This window comes from Neopsephotus bourkii, unplaced genomic scaffold, assembly GCF_033783945.1.
Source record: "Neopsephotus bourkii isolate Nb327-2 ecotype Australia unplaced genomic scaffold, CSIRO-AGI_Nbou_v1 NB_1760, whole genome shotgun sequence".
Lineage (NCBI taxonomy): Eukaryota > Metazoa > Chordata > Aves > Psittaciformes > Psittacidae > Neopsephotus > Neopsephotus bourkii.
In genome coordinates, this window is record NW_026902234.1 from 10,593,857 (window position 1) to 10,608,385 (window position 14,529).

At 38.4% G+C, this 14,529-nt stretch overlaps 1 protein-coding gene across 2 annotated transcripts in view; it reads right to left on the bottom strand.

Annotated features, from left to right (window-relative positions):
* Positions 1-14,529, bottom strand: part of MYO16 (myosin XVI) — a 377,031-nt gene that overhangs the window by 341,123 nt on the left and 21,379 nt on the right. Inside the window, exons 1-2 of one of the 2 annotated variants that reach the window (XM_061377881.1) lie at positions 4,142-4,219; positions 2,745-2,841 (exon numbers count right to left, since the gene is read on the bottom strand). The exons of the other annotated variant lie outside the window; for it this stretch is intronic. The gene's annotated coding sequence lies outside the window, so the exon portion shown is untranslated. Of the gene's footprint in view, positions 1-2,744; positions 2,842-4,141; positions 4,220-14,529 lie in introns of those variants that run through there. 2 annotated transcript variants of the gene reach the window in all.

The following is a 14,529-nucleotide window of genomic DNA, read 5'->3' on the forward strand; positions in this document are numbered from 1 at the left end:
CATACTGACAGTTATTGTAGCAGATTACCTTTCAAATGCACAGAAGCAGTCTACCACACTGGGAAAAAAAAGACAACAGAATATACAAAAAAGGGAATGAAACAAAAGAAAAATTTAGGAGGAGACCACTGACACAGAACTGAAGAAGAAGTATGGAAGAAAAATAAAAAAAATTAAAGAAAGCCACATGAAGATCAAAGATGATAGCTTTGATCCCTTACCCTTAAGGGTAAGGTAAATAAAAAGCAACAGCACATTATTATAACTCTGATTTCAGCCTGTTGACTTATGCAGGTTGATATGGTACCATTTCTATGGGAAAAAAATGAAACAAAACAAAAACAAAACCCCAAAAACAAACAAACCAAAAAACAACTCTCATGGTCAGACTTTGTCTCCTTTCTCTGTGCACCAAAAAAGTAAAAGCCAGCGAAAATACAAGGACTGAAGGTATAAGAAGCAATGATACATAAGCAAGGACTTCTAGTAAAGCTGATGTTGCCTTATGACACAGAACAAAGCAGTTTTGTTACTGCACAAAGCTACCTATCCAGTGAGGTTACAACCCTGTGAAAATATTTTGGCATATACAGCCATATTATTCACAATTATAAAACATTCTGCTTGCCCTGAACATGTTCCTATTTTTTTATTCTCCCTGGGCTGAGGTAAGCTGTGTGTGCTGCACTATCCATGCTGTTCCCAGTGGCACTTTGCCAGCCCATGGGATTTTGTGAAGAAAGGTCAGACACAGCGAGTGGATAAGAAAAGAGACTGGGACAAGACTACATCAGTGTCAAGCTCTGTATAAAAGAAGGCAAACAGAAATTTACTGAAAATGACACTTCCATTCTGTTGAATCTTGCAAAGTGTACGGATCAGGATTTTCTGGACTGTGTATGTCGTTAGCTCCTGGGTTAAAGTCAGCACTTTTTCCCATTCTTTCATTATGCCCATACCTGGGAGTTTTACTGGAAGGACTGGCATGAAATTACACAGTGTAGGGTATCACACACCTGAAAGCAGTCCAGAAAGACACAGATTTCCAATGCCATCTGGTGTCTAGCCCCACTGCTTACCTAGAGTGGATGCCTGCTGCATTTCTCCTAACCTGCATCCTTATATTTCTGTGCATGCTGTTACACTATACCTCTGAGCACTGCACTGCAATGGTGAGAGCTGCCAGCCAGGGACACTAATGCTGCTGAGGAAACATATGGCACTTGTCACTTTAGACAGCATTTAAGATGATACGAGACTGGATACACTCTTCCACCAAAATGAACTCCTGTCACCATCTGCTTCAGAGGGCAGGAAGAGGAGGTACCACTGTTTTATATATTTTTTTTCCACTCACAGACGGGGATAGAAAGCTACCTTGGCTAGCTCTCTCAGGGCAGCCAACCTAGGTAACTTCGTCTTACAGGAGATGAATGCTGAGATAAAAAGCTGAAGGGGAAACAACATGTTTTGCTGGGAAAAGAAACCCACTTGATCTGGGGTATATTTCTGGCCTACTTCTCCCTTCCCTGCCCCAAAGGCTTTTTTCTTAGCTACATCTGTCTCGCTAAGAACTTGGGTTTTAAAAACAGCTTCTAAGGATTTTGGAAATAAACCACTGTCTGCAGTGACATAGAAGTTGTGCACACACTGGGCTCCTTACCAAGATCTGCTAATAAGCAGCTCTTCTAACAGACAGGGCTGTGAATACACATTCCTTTGCTTTCAAACCAACAACAAATCTTCTGCACATTTAGCACCATATGCACTAAAAGTGAGGAACTCAAAGCAGTAGGTGGAAAACAGGGCCTCTTCTGAAAGCACATTCCCTCAAAGATAACATTTCCACTATGCCAGTTGCATGCCTGATCTCACCCAGACCAGCCTTGCAATCAAGAGAACCATAGAATTGTTAGGGTTGGAAAGGACCTTAAGATCATCTAGTTTCAACCCCTCTGCCAAGGGCAGGGACACCTCCCACTAAACCATGTCACCCAAGGCTCTGTCCAACCTGGCTTTGAACACTGCCAGGGATGGAGCACTCACAGCTTCCCTGGGCAGCCCACTGCAGTGCCTCACCACCCTTACAGTAAAGAATTTCTTTGTTATATCCAACCTAAACTTCCCCAGTTTAAGTTTTAACCTGCTACCCCTTGTCCTGTCACTAGAGTCCCTAATGAATAGTCCCTCCCCAATAAGCATAGCCAGAGGAGAGCTGGGCCATGCAGTGGGCAGGAGCTTCAACCATGACAATTTTGCCTCTGCAAAGCCCATGCTGGGTATTGATGCATGGCCAGTCTCATGCAACTAAAACAGTGACAAATGAAGACAGACAGTTCATGCATATATGGTTTACAGCACAAACTATCTCCTGGCCCCCGTTTTTCTTGTTGGGTTTTTTGTTTTGTTTTGGGTTTTGTTTTGTTTGGTTTTTTGTTTTTTGGTGTTTTTTTTTTTTTTGCATGTTTAACCTTGATCTATCCAGGTTTGCTTAATTTGAGGATTCTGTTCACATCTGAAAGCAATACAAATGAACAATCTCTTGAGATGCAGCTGCTCACCATCACATTAACCGAGTTTAGGAGCATTCTTCAGTCAGAGCTTAACACTTGCAGAGAAATGCAGGAAAACATGCCACTTTTTTGAACTGAAAGACTTCAAGATGTTATTGTGCCACAGAAGAGCTTTAGTCCTATCTTTAAAACTTCAAATCACAAAATCTTCCATTTTCAGCCAACACTCACCCTGTGTTTGTCTTCGCCTTATTGTTCCATCCCAATGGACAAAGCATTGGTCAGCAACTTCTTTGCCAGTAATTTGGCAAATGCTGTTCTCTAAAATCTAAGACAAAAGGGTTAACAGAAACAAATATTGGTTTCTGCTCTTTAAATAAATTAAGATAATCAATTCTGCTTTGAACTAAAGAAACCAAAGCAGTGGCAAAGTAGCTTTTATGTGACATGATAGTACTTTGGACAAACTACATTCTTAATTTTCTTGAATGTGTCTGAGAAAATCATTCCGGCATCTTGAAAAATAAAATTAAATTTGACTTAATGCTGTTTAATTTAACATCGCCACCATACATATCTTTCTGCATGAACAAATAAAAAGGGCTTGGGACAGGAAAATACACTCACTGGGAGAGATGCAGATGAAACAAAAATGTTCATACAAGGCATCAGATTTTTTTTAAGCTATAAACAAACAGCAAGTTTAGATCAAATTAATAGCATATGAACTACAAGCCCTGAACCTCACAGAAGGACTTACTCTTCCTGCCTAAAACTAGCAGATTGCCTAAAAAGTGTTCTAAAAATAGATTTATGTCTTACACAAACAAATATCAATGTGTGACATTTATAACACACACAACAAAACAACCTCCTAGTCCTCTACAACAGGACCTCTCAGGACTAAAGGTATTATCATTATTTGATTGTCCAACTGAGCTGAGATGAATTAGCAAAACAGAAATCCTAATTAAAAATGTTTGATGTGCATTTTATTTTCCCTAGGTAACACAAATACGCTGCTGATAGCACATTTTGGTATAACTGTCTTTTCACAGAATGTTTTAAAATAATTGAAAAAAAGAAATTACGCTCTTCCGAAAACATTCCAAATACCAGTCACATTAATTGACAAAATAGGGCAATGAAGCATGATCAGTATTTGTGCAATCCATTTTTAAGCACAGATATGTCTTTTGTTATATCTACGTGCTATTCAAAATGCATACTATTTCTGGAACATTTCTGTGGCTTGTATCACTATATTGCACATTCACAAATAAAAAACAAGTTTAAGCCTGATGTATTTGAAAACATGCTTTCAAATACTTCTCAAGTATTAGCTTCCAGCTGATTACAGAACTTATACTCAAGTTCATTTATCTTACCTAGAATTATGACTGCCAATTATTTGTTTAAAAATATGCAGTTTTTAATATTTAGCTATATTCATTATGCATAGATATATTTCTTAAATGCTTTATGTATGCTGAAACACATATAGCATCAAATGAAAAATACTTAAAGAGTTTATGGTGTAGAAAAATATTTTTATTTCAGATTTATTATTTTTTTAAAGTCACTATAATAAAATACTGAAAGTGTGAAAAGAAATAGATTTTGCCTACCAGAAATTTTATCTTGACCAATTTGGCTCCCACATATTCCTGTGTTCCACTGAATCAATTTCACACTTACTCACCTCCCCGTCTCTGTGATGTGGTTTATTCATTGGTTTGATATTGCCATAGCAACTCTGCAACATGGTAACACGTTAGCCAAGCAATGCTGCTCACCACCCAGTCTACAGTGAATAGCTGCCTGGTACATATAGAATAATATTTCAATGTATATTTATCTCAGCTCCCTACTAGCAAGCTGCTGGTTTAACATCACCATTTTTATCTCTGCATTTAACAATCTTTCATCATGACCCTCACAGTATATAATTTGTAGTGGTCTTAGCTTAATCGTAAAAATTAGCTACTGCCGCAAATTTAAAACCAGGCTATATTTTACTATAAATTCCATCTAATGCATCTGGACGTTTTTGAACACCCAGAAAAACAACCAGTACTACTCACAAAGCAAAAATTCAGGGCTTCACTAGCATTCTTGCCCGTTGCAAGCAAACGTATGCAAATCAAAGATCAGTCTGTGCTAGTGGGGGAACACACACACTCAATTTAAGAAGCTTTCCCGTTGGAGCATGTGGCCTGGAGGGATTGGAGGCCCTCTCTCCCCTCAGGAATGGTGATCCATGCCATCCCAGGAACCCACCAGCAAACTGGCTGGTGACTGGTAAGGGAGAAGGATGGTGCTTTGTTCCTTGAAGGGGTGCAGTGACGGCTGAGCCGGTCAGATGGCAGAGAGAGATGCTCCAGCAGCTTCTGCCTCCACAGCCTCCCCGCAAACACCGCTGTGAGTTACTAACTGGAGGCAGTATGTCTCCTCCATTTGTATGAAACAAAACCCGAAACAAACAAACAAAAAAAGTGTCAGAACAAAAGCAGGATCTCTGTTGCAGCAAGCAGTAGAGACCTTAAAGCCTCTAAAGTCTATCACATCTATACTATGCAAATCAGGGCTTCCCCAAACACAGATTTGCATCATAGCAAGGAGAGCAGGCAACCATCCAGGGCAATAGTATGAGTGGGAGCTGAAACTCTCATTGACTGACTCTTTTATCTTCACAAGTTGGTAACTGCTTCACAACTGTGCTTACTCATGGCGGAAATATCCTTATGTTTGAGCTAGGCTGCACCCTGGCTTGACCAAAAAAGGGGTTTTGAGAAAAGCAGTTTATTTGCCCTCATGCTCCTGGACAAGTCACATAGAACACAGAGGGTCTGATGCCAGGTAATACAAGAAAGCAGAATGGAGATCAGTGATACCTTAGGACTGAAATCTGAATGCAGTAACACCCCACGACACTTCCTTCTACAACCTAATTACATTGCCCCTGTTTCCAACCACATTGTGTATAAACTCAAAGGTTAAATGCCATTCTTTGCCTTAGGCTAAGTGTAAAACACATCACTGAGACAGTATGAACCTCACAGTCGAAATTCAAGTTACTGCCACGTTGCTGTAAAACACTAAGGTTTGTGATCAGAGATGTACCACAGAAGTACTAAATGTAGCACGAAAGTACTGCTTGGACTAGCAACCAAGGGTTTTAATTTCCCTCTCCAGCAGAGCTGAAACCAGCATTTTGTTCTGGGATTTCCTTAGGTTATATAAAGGAAAAGATGTGGATCAGAAGGGACATGGAGAAAAGTATTTTTTCAGTAAAAGTTGTTTCCATTCCTGACTATGTGCTCCAACAAGCAAACACAAGTTACGAAACTGCTATAAGGTGAATTCCATTGTGCTCCAGCACAGCAACAGCAGCATTAATTTTGCAGAACAGGCAAAAGGATTTCTGTTACCATTTCCTATAACTTGGCTTAGATTTGTTTTCAACCAAAACAAGTTACCCCAAATTCCAGGAGATGCAAGTACTCTGCACTCAGTAATGATTCTACAATAACAGCTTCAAATGACAGCACTAAGATGACAGCTGTTGGTTTGGGGTTGGATGGTTTTTTTTTGAGCGAGAGGCTGCAGGAGAAACAGGGGAGATGGGGAATAGGGGGAGAGACTAAAGAAGAAAATGAATTTGTATCACCTGCACATACCACTAGGAAACTGCCTTTTTGCTTATGGACCATGCTTACAGTAGTGCAAGTAGCTAGGCAGTGGTTGTCCTCTAGCAAAATTTGAGATGGCTCTACACTTCTAGGTAATTTGCAATATTAATTCTTTTATTTAGTTTTCTCTTTGACAAATGTAAAAAGCTGTAAAAAGGTGTTGAAAGAAAAATTACATTCTGCCCAATGTGAGAGGTTATTTCATCTGGGTACACAATCAATGTATTATAGACCTTTGCTGGAACTCTTGGTTAGTATACCGCAATGGCATCTATGCAAAATGAAACACTAGCAACTGGTCTGCTGTGTGCCATCCCCTTCATCCTCTCAGTAAAGAATTTGAATCTTCAGATACCAGCACAGTTATCTGCTTTCATCTGAAGGACTTCAAGTAGGGGCCAGATGGGAGCTATCTGTGCATATGCAGTCTACGAACTCATGGCCAAAAACAGGGCATGAATATGTAAAGATATTGAGCATCATTCCCATAGGCATGTGTCCCATGGACTCATTTTGGAAAACATGGAATAGTACAGTAGCAGTACAGTTTCTATGTAAATACTTAACCTTTAAATAATCCCCAAACTATAAATATGCAAACAAAACAAAAACCAACTCAACAATAAACCAAATCTAAATGTCACTAACAGCCTAAACTAAATCTACATGAAGATTTAGAAAGGACACTGAAATACCCACCCTCACTTCCCTTTTGCTCCCTAGGTCTCAGCAACTGCGCTAGACTGAATTACTGAGCAAACTGAATACAAGAATTACTTACTCCTAAGTGTTATTATGAAAGTTAAACAAGGAAATTGCAACTGATTGTGATACAGTAATTTTATTACAGGTCTGAAGCAGTCCTCCATTTCAGCAATATGGAAATCAGCGCCAAAAGTTCTTCATAAACATTGAACTTACAGTCACATGAACAAAGGTCCAACTTCACTTTGCACAGAGTCCCATTCCTCTCCCTCCACCTGCAGTTTTTTAACCCTCTAAAACATGGTATCCCAAAGGCACTATCACCACCACTGATGGGCTTCGCCTTGTTTATAAGTGGGTCCATCTTGGAGTCGGCTGGCATTGGCTACATCAGACATGGGGGAAGCTTCTAGCAACTTCTCACAGAAGCCACTCTTGTAGTACCCACTGCTACCAAAACTTTGCCATGCAAAACCAGTGCAACTTGCAGAATAAAAACAACATCTTAGTTACTTATCAGACCGTAGCAAGTCACACACAGACAACACACACAGCCACTGAATTGCAATAGCACATTGGTTTTTTTTGCAAAGGGTCAGAAATCACCTTTGGGGAACTATTATGGTCTCCTCTCCAGACTGGGCATTTTCCCAGGGCCAGAAATCCAAAGATATAGTGGGTACTTCACAGACCTTAGTATCAAGTGCTACACAGCCGCACTTGGGTGGTTTCACAGCTTTGGACTTAATGCGCCAGGAATCATTTCTCCTCCTCTGAGCAAGGCCACATCTCAAAAAGCATTTTATATCCAGTCGTATTTGCCACATGCACTGCCAGTCAGATTGCTCTGAATTAAAACAAAAAGGTCATACAACATGGTTTTGGCTTCAACTTTAGTTATTTGTTAATTTAATCCAAATGAGAGGAATGACAGCTCCAGTTTTACATAAAGATTCCAATCCTTATGTATAATTCCTTTAAAATGCACCTTTATATTCTCCCAGCAGAGGCTCAGCTCTGTACAAATGGAATTTTGACTTGCTAAGACTCAGGAGTTTAGTCTCTAAAAACCAGCAAATATCCCTTGAGACCTGTAAAACACTCTGGAATAAAAGCATGCAAAACAGTCCTTAAAAATAAAATAAATAAATCAGCAGGCAGCACTGCAACAACAGAAAATTAGCTTGATAAAATGGGTGATTCAGATAGACAAATGGATTGTCAGCAAATAAAATGATGCCAACATAAGCAATCATCAAGTCTCATCAGGCAAGCTGTGCAAGCAGAAAACGGAGGGACTGCAAGTCAGTAAGCCCAGTAAAACAATTGGCAATATCTTTATTTGTATTTAGAGATCTTTATTAGAGTTGCTACTTTAGGCTTGACGTGTATTGCTATGACATTATATTATTTTTGATTGATTGTACCCTTCTCTCTTCCTTAAGATGAACCAACGCAGATAGATAATAGACTGCCTTTAATGGCAAACAGGTATTTATTATATTATCAAAGATTACTATCAATGCATAGTGTAGTCTATTTTAAATATCTAATAACTTTATTTTTAATATCTGTTAGGGCAAAGTTAAATCAGAGGGATGAAAGACATTACAGGAGATGCATTCAGATTTCTGTTGCATCACAAGGACTAGGTAAGACTTCTAATGAGAATTTTTAAAACAGCTCAATACAGTGAAACAGGAACAACTATTACAAGGGTTTCGGCACTTCTGGCTTTTTCAGATTAGGAAGATTTTGTACCCATCACATTGTTAGTTTTCATGACCACATTACATACATTTAGCCAGTTATATAGTACTAAAGCTTGCCTGGGACACAGTCAAAACAGTTATGTATCCGTATGACTTCATTCATATGAGCGGGTTAATAAATCTGAATGAGCACACAGTGCTTACTTTCATATTTCAAACTACAATCATGTTAGCTTTAGAAGCTACTACTCAAAGTCATGCTGATCCTTCCTTGATCAGGTCCTTCAAAACTTTACTTTCACGTCTTCACAAAACACCTGAAGAAACAGGAGCACTCTTTCACATTTGTTTGGCAATTCACAATGCTCAACAGGCCTTTAAAATGAAAGAGTATTTTTTCCTAAAACAAACACTGTAAAATTTATTTATATTTCAAATTAATCTGAGTCTGAGAAAACTTACTTCCTCATATATTTGAAATTGACAAGAGTATATTTGGCATCTAGTGCTCACTAAACACAGAAGAGTTATCAGTTGCTGTTACAATTATGAAAACATCTATGAAAACCAAGAGCTGTCACAACCAAGCCTAATTTTCTTCAGGAGTCTTAATACATGGCATTCAGTAAGAATGAAATAGATAATGTAATGGGCTCTCTGGTCTGTATGGTTACTGGTTTTCCTTACAGCTTTATTCCTTGTGCTTCTGTCAAAGACTGTATAGAATTTTATTAAACATGTATTTTTATTTGTGCTTTCATGTAGCGAAGTTATTACTTTGATTCCAATGCACTGATATAAGCTCATCCAGTTTTGCTATAGCAAAGCTATATGATTTGATTCACCATGCTAAAAGCTGCAGGATTTTGATTGCCCCTCATAATGTGCTTAGTATGCCTGACATCTCTTTAATCCACCTTAATCAATATCCACAGATGAAAATGGTGAAACTATTATTCAAATAATTCTGCAAAAATCACATCTGACACCCCCTCTGATTTTAAGTAACAAATCTGCTCTGAGCACAATTATATATATAAAAAAATAACTAGTTTAATTGTGAAGTATCTAACCAGGATGGGCAACAGTTGAATTCAACTTCACTCCATAAACAAATTCAGCCCACAAAGATGATTCTACTAATACATACTAATTGTTTGGAAATGGCTATACCAACACTAAGCCAGTATATTGTTTGCAGTTGCTCAGGGGAGATGAGCAAATTGTCATTTGTATTACATAATAGACCCATTTAGCCCTTGTAGTGGCAGACAGCTGAAAGCCAGGCAGCAAAGCCAGGAGGTGAATAACGGACACGGCTAGGAAGCAATTGTTAAATATACAGCAGCAGCTGAGCAATTGCAAAGACTGATAAAGAGTACTGAGCAATCAAATTATATCAGATTAATTCCCATCTCAAAAGTTATCCTCTCTGCAGAAGGGAACCTACAGATCTGTTAATAAAAAGTGAGGCATTGTGAAACGTAAGCAGTTTATACCAATTCTCTTTTTCGCTAGCTGTTCCAGCAAGATGCCAGTAAATCAAAGATTGTTATAATTGTCTCCTACTGTTGTACAGTATCAATTCTTTTCTAAGAGAAACAAACAAACAAAAAAAAACCAAAAAACAAAAAACCCCAAAAGCAATAGGATGCTTCTGTGCATGCACTTTCATTAGCCTTTGACGGCGGGTTTTTTTAACACTAGGGTCCAGTCCAACTAACTTTGTGACTGCGTTGCAACACACATGAGCAATTTAAATCCTACACAGTTCTTTATTTAACATATCCCACTGGTTTGGAGTTTGTTTTCTACACAGCAGAAAGTCCCCAAAACTAGAAACAGGAAGGCTTACCAAGACCAACTCCTTGCACTACAGACAGCTTTCAGAACCTTACTGATAACAGCCTTATCTGAAACCTATAAATACTGAAAATTGATTAGATATATTGACTCAAGTCCTTCCTGAAGAGCAACAGAAGAATCTGTTTTTACTGAAATGTCAGGCACTGCATGGAAACACTGGACAGCATATCAAATTCACAACACAGTGGACTGGCTGTGACTTGTGTAGTCACTGAGATGTGGTTGTCAACTGCTGCATTCTATTTCCATGGCATTAAGCAAGACATGTTCCTCTGTGGTCTTACCTCTATTTTCCATTTAAGTGAAAAGTTCTATTTTTTCCATTGTTTCCTTATCTTCTAACACTGAGAAGGCAATGCTGACAAAAGAAACAAAACCCACATTCCTGCAATTGCACAACTGTAATTTAAAATGCAAACTTGGATTTAACTAAACTCTTTCATTCTTGTGTATAGTTTCACATATGCAGAAACCATATCCTGCTGTTAGCCACAGCCAACTCTTTATATTCCAATCTCATGACAAGAATAAACCTTTCTAAAGTTTTTAAAGCTACACTCCACAACATAACACAAAAGGAGATTCTTAATTATTTACACAACAGAGAGTGAAAAAGTGCTGGTTTTGAAGTCAGTTTCCTAACTTCTTGAATTGCTAGGCTTCTCGAGAAGAGAGTGAAAGCTCCACAAAAGCCTTGTGTTTCTACCTGTCTTCCTAACAACTCATCACCAATGAACAGAAAAGTTTTTCAGGAAACCATGCACACAAGCTCTCCTTGGGAAAACATTCCTGAATTGCTGCTAAATCTGAGCACACAGCTGGTCACCACAAACTAAGTCACCCAAGTTTCACAAAATACAGCATTTTTTGCCACCATGAACCACTGATTCTTGTGCTTTAAACACAACAGGGTTCCTCATAAATAAAGGAAATACAGTAGAGCTGGTGATTCTCCTTCTGCACCTCATCTACAAAAAAGAAATACTAGGTCATGATTCTTGATCTGTCCGTTAAATGGTAACCAAAAGCCATCACATTTGTTACCATATTTTTTTGTTCTAAGTAGGGACAGATTTTGGTTTTGTCCAAAAGAAAACAAGAACCTCATTTCACAAGAGCTAGATCCATCATCACCATAGCTTTTATTGTCCACTTCAGGCAGGGAGGGGAAGATCTCCTAGAATTTAGAGACAAAAAGTTCTCTGCAAGTTCTGTCCCTTTGACAGACATGGACATTTCTCTGCATAATGATAACTTTTCCGTTTCTTTCCCTCTCCCCTGAAGTCTTAAAGGTAGGTGTAAGACTTCAGAGGCACTATGTTACAAAGGCAACTCATACAGTTCATCATCATCTAGATCTCACTATTAAAAATTTTGTTTTGTTTTGTATGAATAAACTATTCTTTTCCTTCAAGGAATCTTGTAACAGGGCGTCCTGAAGAACTGCCTTGTTCTAAGTTTTTAAAGACCAGGATAGCCCAAGCATATGAGTCTATAGCAGGTGAAATGAATTGAAAGAACAGCTTCATAAATGCCTTCTGGGTTTCTCTTGCCCTCATTCTACCTATATATGAGTATATGCCTCCCTACTATATACACGTGTCTTGTTATCCAGGTCCTACCTTCCTCAAGACAGTAACTTCATTGATTCTGGAGAAGTACTGTTAATAAATTTGGCATGGAAAAGACAAATGTATTTGTAAGAAGTCACTGAAGGACTCGCATCAATATGACATTACTCTAAATGCAGAACAGGAATTGGAGAAAAGGACGATACCAAATTCATCTAGGATTATCACAATTTTTAATCTGCATGAAGACATTTATTTAATTGCAAATACTTACAAGAGTGGAACAAAACTGCTCTCAAGAAAAACACAGACAATAGTGATTTTTTTATGATAATCATTTATCACCTTCAGCAAAAATTAACTGTGACATATGACCTTTTGGAATAAGACATGTCTGCAAACCATTCATTAGTAGGTCATTCGGCTAATCAAACAGAAACACTGTGGATATGTTTGTGCATTTTCATTCATTACTCAACACATCAGTTTATCCTGGTAGTGCTGAAATCAGTAGGAGATTTAACATTGAATTTATAGGGTTTCCTCAGGCTAAAAGCACATGAACTTAGACTTGGCATGAGGCTCTATACAACACTGAAAGCACAGTAACACCTTCAGTGAAAGATGTTTTTAATTCAGTTAGATGAGAACATAGTATTGCTCTGTTTCTGGCAACAAAAGTATCATTAAAATGCACTAAGAAAGGAAGCTAGCCAATAGCATGGTGTTCTGAGATCTAATGATGATGGAAAAAAGTTATTTTAAAATAATAGAATAAAATCAGATGAAGATTCCACAAGAAATAAGTCCGATACTCAAAACCAGAGCTCAAGCATAAATCTAGAGCAGTTATTAAGGGAAGAAGAATGGGCAAGCTGGTCATTTTTAGCAGCAAGGAGGGTTTCCCATTAGATAAATATGGTAGTAGACAGATTAGAGGAGCATTAAGTCAGGAAATATGAGCTGTCCCACCTTGCTGTCTCGACACCACGTAAAAATTGTTGAGTAACAATGCTGAAAGGTGCTGATCACCATTGTTTCCCAAAAAGGTTACCTAGCACTAAGGGTAGCTCATCACTCCTTAGGACTTTAAGCCCTATGAGACAAAGCTTCATAATAAAGATGCTACAGTTAGTGAAACAAGTCTATATATTGCAAGTCTTTTAAGGGTTTGTCTTGCCTATTTCTGCCTCCATTTCTGTCTTTATACACCTTTGTGCACAACTGGAATGATCAAAAAAAAAAAAAATGAAAGAGTTCACCCTTCTGTTTTTCAAAATTTCATTATGGAAGACCCATTTGAAACCCATCTCCTCAATTTTCCTTCTCATCCAAAAACTTTAAGGTAAGAGCAGCACATCAGAAGTCCAGGAAGCAAATTTCTGAGTATTAAAACCAAGTATCTTGGAATAGAAAACAAGACAACAAATGTAACTGTTCAATTAGTGGTTCCTGCTTTAGTACTAGTATGTGCAAATTCAGTTACGTGAACACATTCTGGAAACAGCAGAAAGGATTAGATATTCAAACAATAATAAAATACTTGGTAATCAAAAAGTGCACAAATTAAAAAATGCTAATGGAACAGGATTCTACAGTCAAACAGTACCTACCATAAGAGATTGGAAAAGCAAAAGAAATTCCCAAATTAATATAATCCTTCACATTCCAAGATGTAGTATTCACAGAACTAGCAGGAAATGAATTTACTCAAAGAACAGCGTGCACCTGCACAGTAACTCTTCCACTGAATACATGGCAATGATTTTAACTAAGCAAAAGAAGAGACTCCTCTGCAGAACTGCTGCTGCTGAGTCCATGTGCTGATTTTGCAGTGGATTTCCAAAACTGCAGGTTCAGATTCTCCAAGTTTATCCCACATTCAGAACCTGGTGCATGAACCCAGCCAAGGCAGAACTCATACTTCTAGGACGTGGTTAAAGGCAAGGAAAGGCAAATCTATCAGCTCAGGTTCCCTACACGAGGAAGGCAGGGGTGAGAGCAAGAGATAAGAGAGGGACAGGATTGCTTATCCTGTGGGAGAGTTTTACCACGGGATGGATACAGTCACAGATGCACACACAGTCTTGACACCAAGCTGATGGCAACTGCTAGTAATGCTAACTCTAAGCCCACTGCTGGTGACACAACTTGACACAGGAACCTCCTACACAACAAATGCCAACACTGAGTCAGAGCATCAGCTTGAAAACTAATCCGCAGTATTATCTATCAAATTCTTGTACTAGCCCTGCTGTTTATCCTTCTTGCTCCTGTTGACTTAACAACTGCTAACAGGAAGTTAACAGCTTCAGATCTACATCCTTTACAGCCTTTTCACACCAGCCTGCTGGCAGGTCTATTATTCAAAATGACAACTAAGTGTACTGTATTTTTTTTATTAAATTACTAGCAAAAAGGTTCAGAAAATCACTAGCATAAGGAGGTGAAGCTTGCATCACAGGAAGAC